The sequence below is a fragment of the Martes martes genome (assembly GCF_963455335.1).
Source record: "Martes martes genome assembly, chromosome: 10".
Classification (NCBI taxonomy): domain Eukaryota; kingdom Metazoa; phylum Chordata; class Mammalia; order Carnivora; family Mustelidae; genus Martes; species Martes martes.
In genome coordinates, this window is record NC_137898.1 from 71968623 (window position 1) to 71977981 (window position 9359).

Sequence of the window (9359 nt, forward strand, 5' to 3'; positions counted from 1 at the left end):
AATCTACAAAACTTAGAGGTATAATGGAATCATATCGGCATTTTTCCCCACTAGAACTCTTTCTACAACTTGGGACTAAACTTCGGAAGTGGATTGCAACTCATCGTTAATTGCTCACCTAATGGTTGTTTAATCCTTCTTTCTTTTGGAGCACTGACTTTGTTTAAGGCGGCAATACACCCAGCTCAGGGGGCTCGGCTCTTCTTTTTCTAGGGCTTCCACGTCTCTCCTTTCTTCTTGACCAGGTATTTTTCCGTCTTTTTCTCTAAAGATGGCCATGTGATCCAGTTTGGGCCAGTAAGATGTGACGGGAAATCTGGGAAGCTCTTGGGAAATTTTTCCCTCCCTGATTTAAGTAAAGCTTTTTTAGCTTCTTCCTTTTTCTCTTGTTCAGAACACTAGTTAATGGGATATGGATCTGTGGCAACAACCTGGCAGATATGAGGTGAAAAGTATAAAGATGAAAAACCACTGTGTTAAAGATGTCAGAGCAGAAAAATGGTCAAAGAACCTGCCTCCCAGATGACATTCCTGGACCATTGAATCAAAGCCAGTAACCACATACCTCTGAGAATTTTGAGAAAACAAACCTCAATCACTTAAGGCTCTATTAGTCAAGGAGTCTGTTATGTTTAGCTAAAAACGTTTCTTTCTTTCTCTTTCTTCCTTCCTTCCTTTCTTTCTTTCTTTGAATGGGAAATATATTTTTTTAATTCAGTTGATTAAGATTTAGTGTATTATTAGTTTCAGAGGTAGAGTTCAGTGATTCATCAGTTGCATAGACACCCAGTGCTCATTGTGTCATGTGTCCTCCCCAGTGCCCATCACCCAGTTACCCCATCCCCCCCATCTCCCCTCTAGCAACCATCAGTTTGTTTACTATGATTAGAAGTCTCTTATGGCTTGCCTCCCTGATTTTGTCTTATTTTATTTTTCCCTCCTTTCCTCTATGTACCTCTGGTTTTTTTTTTTCTCAAATTCCAATATAAGTGAAATACTATGATAATTGTCTTTTTCTGATTGACTGATTTCACTTAGCATAATACCCTCTAGTTCCATCAGCATCATTGCAAATGGCAAGATTTCGTTTTTTGTTGGCTGAATAATATTCCATTGTGTGTATATACCACATCTTTATCCATTCATCTGTCAGCAGACATCTGGGCTCTTTCCATAGTTTGGCTATTGTGGCCATTGCAGAGAAAGGGGAAACCTCTTACACTGCTATGGGAATGCAAGCTGGTATGGCCACTCTGGAAAACAGTGTGGAGGTTCCTCAAAAAGTTAAAAATAGAGCTGCCCTATGACCCAGCTAAAAACATTTCTAATTGACACATTCCCATCCTTTGTAGATCAGACCTCAGATTCTTTTCCCATTGTATCCCTTCCTCCCTTGATTGAGAATGCTCTCTTTTCCTCTCCTACTCCACTTCAGCATGTATCCTGAAATAGTCAGTCACCTCTCTGAATGCTTTGCTGATCTTTTAATCTCTGTCTTCCTGAAGCAGTTTGCTAATATTTCCCATAAAGCATGTTCCATTTGATTCTCATTAGCTGTGCTCACCTGTTGCTCCTTGAGAAGATGGTGTATATATTTGAAGAGCAAGGACCACAGCTTATTCCCCATCTCTGTGCCTAAACCAGACCTTTATATCGGGGGTGGGGTCGGAGAGTTAGGGTGGGAGGTAGTGATCTCAGCAACTGCCTAGAGAATACATACTAACTTTGTGGAATACATACTAACTTAGCAGACTAAGAATCTACCCTAAGCCATCGCTGTAAAAGTCTGGAAAATATTATCCTTATAAATGATTTTGTAAATACTCCGGGAAATTGGCTTCTGCTGCCATTCCAGCAGCTACTGCAGCCAGTTTGGCTTCAGGTCTTAGAGAAATGATTTGTCATCTGTTTCATTTGTTTGCTTTTTCCTGACAGAGCTGGAATTCTAGATTGTTCCCCACTTTAAAAACTGCCAAATCTAAACCAGAAGTAGACAGGGCAGAACACAAGTCCCTCCCTTCCCATTCATTTTCACACGGTGAAAATTCCCAGGCAGTTTTCCTAGAATTAGGCTTCATGTCTGGCTTTTCAGTAGCATATTAGGATTATTCTTTTCTTATAACAGAAAGGATGTTAGATATTTGAGAACAGTGTGGGATTCTTAACAATGTAGCAGGGCCTTAACAAATAGCTTCTTCTGATACTCATTTTTAGGGGGGAGGAAGGGAAGTGAAATGTATGAGGTGCCTGTGATGTATGGTAGATTGTTTACATCCCATTCAAACCTTCAAACTATGACGTAGATATTATTGGTTCTGTCTTACCAGTGGGAGAACTGGGAATCAGGGAGGCAATTTGCCTCCCTGGTAATTTGCCTGTGGTGACAGTACCGGAATTTGAGTTCAGATCACCAAGAGTTGAAAGTTTTAAGTTTTGTTTTGTTTTGTTTTTCTCAGAATATAACAGTTCCTGCCAAGAAGTGGCATCTTTACTCCTCTCTGTTAGAACTCCTCATGTGACATTGTAACAAAAATCATGCCTCCAAAAATGGTTGTGATGTTTACTTGCAGCTCAGATAGAAGAACAAGAATTGGAACTATCTTCTCACCTGAAAACAAAAACAAAAATCCTGATAATATGTATATAAAACAATAGTTTTCAGACACTGGACATCAAGCACTGCAGGGCAGTGATCCCAGGAAGAAGGAAAATAAATGAGTTGACCCCTGTGATTTCCTCAGCCGATACCTGGAGAGAGATTACAGATTACAATTTAGGGAACAGCACAGAGTACCCAGAGGACTCCCTGGAGTGAGGAAACAGACCTGGGATTCCAGAGAGGCCAAAATGGGTGAAGTTGATAAGGGAGAATGCAAGAGAAGAGCAAGCTGCACAGAGAGAAAGCCTAGAGATCTAAAGAGGGTTCCCCTTGAGACTTAAGCTGATTACTTCTGTATTCATGGGAGGAAACTACTGAAACTGGAGAAAGAACCACCTGAAAGGAGCAGAGGGAACAATCACTGAAGTCTACACAGGCAGTGAATAGTTTATATTCCTGCTAGCCAGAGTGGAAAATGTTGTAATTCAAAGGGCACCAGATAGGAGAGTCAGGAAAGTATTGCTTCAGTAGGAGAGCAAAATTAACCCAAGACTAAAGGCTCAAAAGTATTGGGGTGCCTGGTGGCACAGTCAGTCCAATGTTCCGACTCTTGGTTTCAGCTCACATCATGATCTCAGGGTCATGAGATGGAGCCCCACCTTGGGCTCTGTGCTCAATGCAGAGTCTGCTTAAGTTTCCCTCTGCCCTCCCATCCCGCCCCCCCCCAACCCCTGCCCAGCACACACGCACACGCTCTCTCCGAAATAATTAAATATTTTTAAAAATACTTAAGCCTTGAAAGTATCAAACTGTTTCTAAGGAACTCTCTCCTAGAACTAAGTAGAAGAATATAGGGATACAAATACATATTGAGTATATTGGGCATGCAACAAGGAAAACTTCGAAGTGTTTGTCATCCAATAAAAAATTGCCAGACCTGCAAAACCCCAGGAAATACAAACCATAAGAGAAGGGAAAACACACAAAACAACAAAAACAGACCCACAATGACACAAATAATAGAATTATTAGGTGTATAAAAGAACACTGTAGCTAAATGGCATGTGGTATACCTCTTCAAGAAGGTAATAATTAGGAAGAAGAGAAAAAGCTGAGCATGTTAAGTGGAGTCATACAAGATATAAAAGGGACCAGAAAATAACTTGTAAGAGATGAAAGAGAAAATGAGGAGGAGAAAAACAAAAACAAAAACAAAAAAACAGCTATGTGATTAACAGTAGATTAGAAACAAAGGAAAAGGTTATGGAACTTGAAGACCTAGGAGCAGAAGTTATTCCAAACTTAGAGTGAAACATTACTGGGGGGGAAAAGTGGGCAGAAGAACCTCAGTGAGCTCTGGGTCAACTTCTGGTGGCCTGGTATAATTGGAAGACCTCAAAAGACATGAGATGGGTGTAAGGAGGAGAGAGGTACAGAAAAATATTTTGTGTTTTCATCTTAAGTCATTTGAGGACATAATGTACACATTTTAAAATTAGATGAAAATTATGAACTCTCAGATCCAGGAAGTTCAGTGAATTCCAGGGACAAGAAACATGAGAATCATGTCAAAACAAATTTTAAATTGCTTTAAATCAGTGATAAAAAGGAAATCTTACATAGTATTTAGAGGAGGGGGGGAAAGACATGGTACATACAGAGGATTTCAGATGAAAATGACAGAAAGCTCCTCACTGTAAACAATGGAAGACAGAAGACAGAGGAGCAATATCATTAATATAGTAAAAAGAACAGAACAAAACCTATCACCTTGGAATTCTGTATGCAGTGAAAATATCCTTCAAACAACAAAGGCAAAATTTTTCAAACATCCAAAAACTGAGTGAATATATCACCAGCAAACCTGCATTACAAGAAATGTTTATTTTTTCTTCAAGTACAATTAACATACAGTGTTATAATGGTTTCAGGTGTGCAATATGATGGCTCATCAGTTCTATACATTTCTCAAGCTCAAGAAGTCTTTCAAACAAATAGGAAATAATATTTGCGGAATTATAATTTGTAGAAAAATAGGAAAACCCTTTTTGTTATTTTTAAGTCTCCTTACAAGATAATTGCTGAAAGCAAAAATAACCAAATGTCAAAGTAAAATAACACAATTACAGAAAGTTTAGGTAAGGGAAGATGGAAATAAACTTTGGTGACATCCTTATTCTATACATGAAGTGGTATAATATTAATTGAAGGAAAATTGTGGTAAGTTAAAGATATATATATAAACTCCAAAGTCATTACCTTTTCCCCCAAAAGTGTTATAGTTAAAAGCCAACAAAAAATTATAATGGAATCTATTAAGTATTCAGTTAATCCAAAAGAAAGAAGAGAAAGGGGAGAAGGTAGCAAGATAAGACAAAAAGGGAATAAACAGCAAGGTAATAGATTTAAGTGTAAACATATAAATAATCACATTGATTATAAATGGTCTAAATACCCAATAAAAAGACAGATTGTCACACTGAACACAAGAAGAAGAGATGAAAACCCCGCTTGAAGTACAAAGACACTAGGCTTTCAGTAAAAGTATAGTGAAAGATCCACTAACACTAATAAAGCAAATGTTCTATAGTAGTAGTAGACAAAGTAGATTTCAGAGCTTCAGAATATTACCAAGATTAAAGATTAGAATGGTGATTTATGATAATGGGGTCAGTTCAGTAAGGAAATTACAATCCTAAGTATGTGTATAATAACAGAACTTCTAGATACATGAAGAAAAGACTGATAGAGCTACATGGAGAAAGAACTCACCCATAAATATGGTTGGATATTTAAGTGCCTTCAATAGTTGATAAAACATGGGAAAAGTCAGTATGTATGTATGTATTTATATAAGATTTTATTTATTTGAAAGAGAGAGTGAGCAAGAGGGAAGGGAATCTGAAGGCAGACTCCACACTGAGCACAGAACCTGACACTGGGCTCGATCCCACCACTCTGAGATCATGACTTGAGCTGAAATCAAGAGTCAAGACACTTAACCAACTAAGCCATCCAGGCACCCCAAGTATTTAGAAGACTTAAAAAAATACTTCTCAGCCATCTAGGGATGCCTGGGCAGCTCAGTAGGTTAAGTGTCTGCCTTCAGCTCAGGTCATGATCCCAGGGTCCTGGGACTGAGTCCTGCATCTGGCTCCTTGCTCAGCAGGGAGCCTGCTTCTCTCTCTGCCTGCCCCCGCCCCCGCATTTTCCGCTCATGTGCTTACTCTCTCAAAATATTAAAAAAAAAAAATATTTCCAGCCATCTTAACTGATCTTTATAGAGCATTCCACCCAACAACAGTACAACACAGATTTTTTTTTTTCACATATGTTGAGAACATTTCCTTAGAAACTGTATTGTGGGCCATTAAACAAGTTATAGTAAATGAGTTCAAATCATACGAAGTATATTCTCTAGCAAAAGAAAAAGAAAATTAGAAATCAATAGCAGATATCTGGAAAATCTCCAAATATTTGGAAACTAAACAGCATGTTTCTGGTGAAGAAATCAAAGTAATTTAAAGATTTTTTGTGTGTGTGTGTGTGCGACAGAGATCACAAGTAGGCAGAGAGGCAGGCACCAGGACCCTGGAATCATGACCTGAGCTGAAGGCAGAGGCTTTAACCCACTGAGCCACCCAGGTGCCCCAGTAATTTTAGAAATGTATTGGCCTGAATGACCTGTATATATTAACTACAGATAAGGCAACACTTAGAGAAAAATTTGTAACACTAGTTGTTGATATTAAAATAGAACATTCTCAAATCAGTGATCTCAACTTACACCTTACGGAACCAGAAAAAGAGGGCAGATTAAAGTAAGAAAAAAAATGAAATAATAAGGATAAGATAAATCAAAATAGAAATGGAAAGCCTAGAAAATTAAAAAGTGGTTTCTTTGAGAAAAATTAATAACATTGATAAGCCCCTAACCAAACAGATTGGTGGTGGGGAGAGGAGTCAGTATAGGGCTATTAGGAATGAGAAAGGTGACACCACTAAAGATTCTTAAGGAATTATAAGTATAAACAACTTTATGCCAATAAATTTGACTGTTTAGATGAACTGGACAAATGCAAAATACAAAATAACAAATTTATGCAAGAAGAACTAGATAATTTGAATAGTGCTGGATCTTTTAAAAAAATTTTTTAAAATTTTTTTATAAACATATATTGTATTATTAGTCCCAGGGGTACAGGTCTGTGAATCGCCAGGTTTACACACTTCACAGCACTCACCATAGCACATACCCTCCCCAATGTCCATAACCCCACCACCTTCTCCCAACCCCCCCCCCCCAGCAGCCCTCAAGTTCGTTTTGTGAGGTTAAGAGTCTCTTATGGTTTATCTCCCTCCCGATCCCATCTTGTTTCATTTATTCTTTTCCTACCCCCCAACCCCCCCCCATTGCATCTCCACTTCCTCATATTAGGGAGATCATTTAAATAGAATTTTTAGTTAAAAGGCTTCCCACAAGCAAAATTCTAGGATCAGCTCAATTTACTGGTGAGTCCCACCAAATATCCAAGGAAGACAATACCAACTCTATAGATGCTTTTTCAGAAAGTTAAAAGAGGAGAGAAGACCACATCTCATTGTATAAGGCCAACAATTTTCCTAATTTAAGAAGAAAAAAAATCAGGCAAGGAAATTACAAGTAAAGACAACCAAAGTCCAGCATCCCTTCCAAACATATAGACAAAAATATTTAACAAAATTTTAGCAAAGTGAATGAAAAGAATAACACATTATGACCAAGTAGGGTTTATCCCAAGAGTGCAACGTTGGCTTAACAATGGAAAATCACTCAATGTAATTTATCATGCTAGTCTGCTTAAAAAAAAAAAAAAAATTACATGGTCATCTCAATAGAACCAAAAAACCATTTGCCAAATTTAACCACCCATTTCTCATAATTCAACAAACCAGAAGTAGGAAGGAATTTCCTCAAACTAGAAATAAAAAGCAGTTTTCTAATGAAGGGCACCTGCAAAAAACCCTACAGCAAACATCATGCCTAATTGTGAATTATTTAATGCTTTTCCTGTAGTATCAACATGACAAGAATGTCTCCTTTTACCATTTCTATTCACCATTATACTGGAAGTTCTAGGCATTGCAATAAGACATGAAAAATCCAAATTAGAAAATAAAACACTTTCTTCAATAGACAGCGTGCTTATTTATGTAGAAAATCTTATGAAATCTACAAACAACTTTGTTAGAATTGATAAGTTTTGCAAACTGATGCTAGAGTGTATATAAAAATAGAAAATGCATAAAATGGCCGAAACTACTTTAAAGAAGAACTAAGGGATCATACATTATCTGATTATAAAGTTACCATAAACAAAATAGGTTAGTATTCATATAGATAAAAAGAGCAGTCAAACATAATACAAAGTCCAGAAATCAACCTAGACATATTTGGGTAACTGGTATTTAGCAAAGATGCTATAGTAATTCAGTGGGGGATAGGATGATCCGTTCAGCAAGTGTGCTGAAACATTTGGCTAGCCATATGCAAATGCAAGCACAAAAACATAAAAAAGAAAACTGGCTCTTCAAAAGACACTTTAAAAGAAATGAAAAGGCAGCTCACATACTAGAAGAAAATATTTGCAGATCACATCTGATAAAGAGCTCTTTATCAGATCCAATATATAAAGAGCTCTTTAAAACTCAATAAGGAGATGACTTCTGGCATGACAGTGTGAACAGCTCTGCTGACTCTCCAGTGAAACTGGTGAAAATTAGTTTTTAAATTCAATCATTTAAAACTTCTGGAAGTGGTCCAAAGAACAAACAGCAAATGAAGAAACATTTCTTCAAGAAAATCTAGGACAATTCAGTAAGAAAGGTGAATTTTACTCTGAGTAAGAAAGGTGAATCTTACTTTCAGTAAAAATGTCTCTGATGTTTGAACCAATATCCTACACATTCCCCTCCCAGCTCAGCATGGTGGAGACTCCACTCCAGACTGCTGCAGCCAAGAATATAGGTCTCTCTCACTCCCCAGCTTCTAGTAAGAAAGCTTTCCTTCGGGAGTAATGGGACTTTCATCTTTTTCATCCTGTCCCCAGCTGACTATTGTTGAGGCAAAAATCTATGGCAAGTACATTTGAGAAGTGGGAACTCTCTTCTCTCCAACTTTATTGTGGAATGAGGGCTCTCCCTTGGGTGCAGCATGCTGAGAATACTGGGGCACTGACAGCCTTTCACCCATCTTGTGAGATGGTGGTTTCATGCTATGAAAGGCAAGTCAAGAGGACCTCAGGCTACTCCCCTTCCTTCCCTCCACTGAGCACTCAGCTCTAACAGCAGAAGCCTCATTCCAAGAGAAGCTTGCATTGTCTCTACTCTCAGGGAAAGATGGAAGGGGGCCCTACCAGTATTCCTGTCATCCCAGCGTCATTAAGCCTACCCAAAGCTATCCCCTGCACCACCACACTGCCCCCCCGACCCCGCACATGGAGGGGCAATCTCAGAGGCTGAGAAAGAAATAGACTTCACTAAAATAAATCAACCAGTCACTAGACAAATAAGCAAGTAAGAATAATATGCCCTGGATTTGGGGAAACATCCAACCCAGTATTATCTAAAATATCCACTTTCCAATGAAAATTTATTAAGCATGCAAGGAACCAGGAAACTATGGCCCATATACTGGAGAGAAAGAAACAGGCAACAAAAACTGCTGTGAAAGTGACCAGGTGGTAGATTTAATAATATATTTTGGTCTAGTCATTATAGA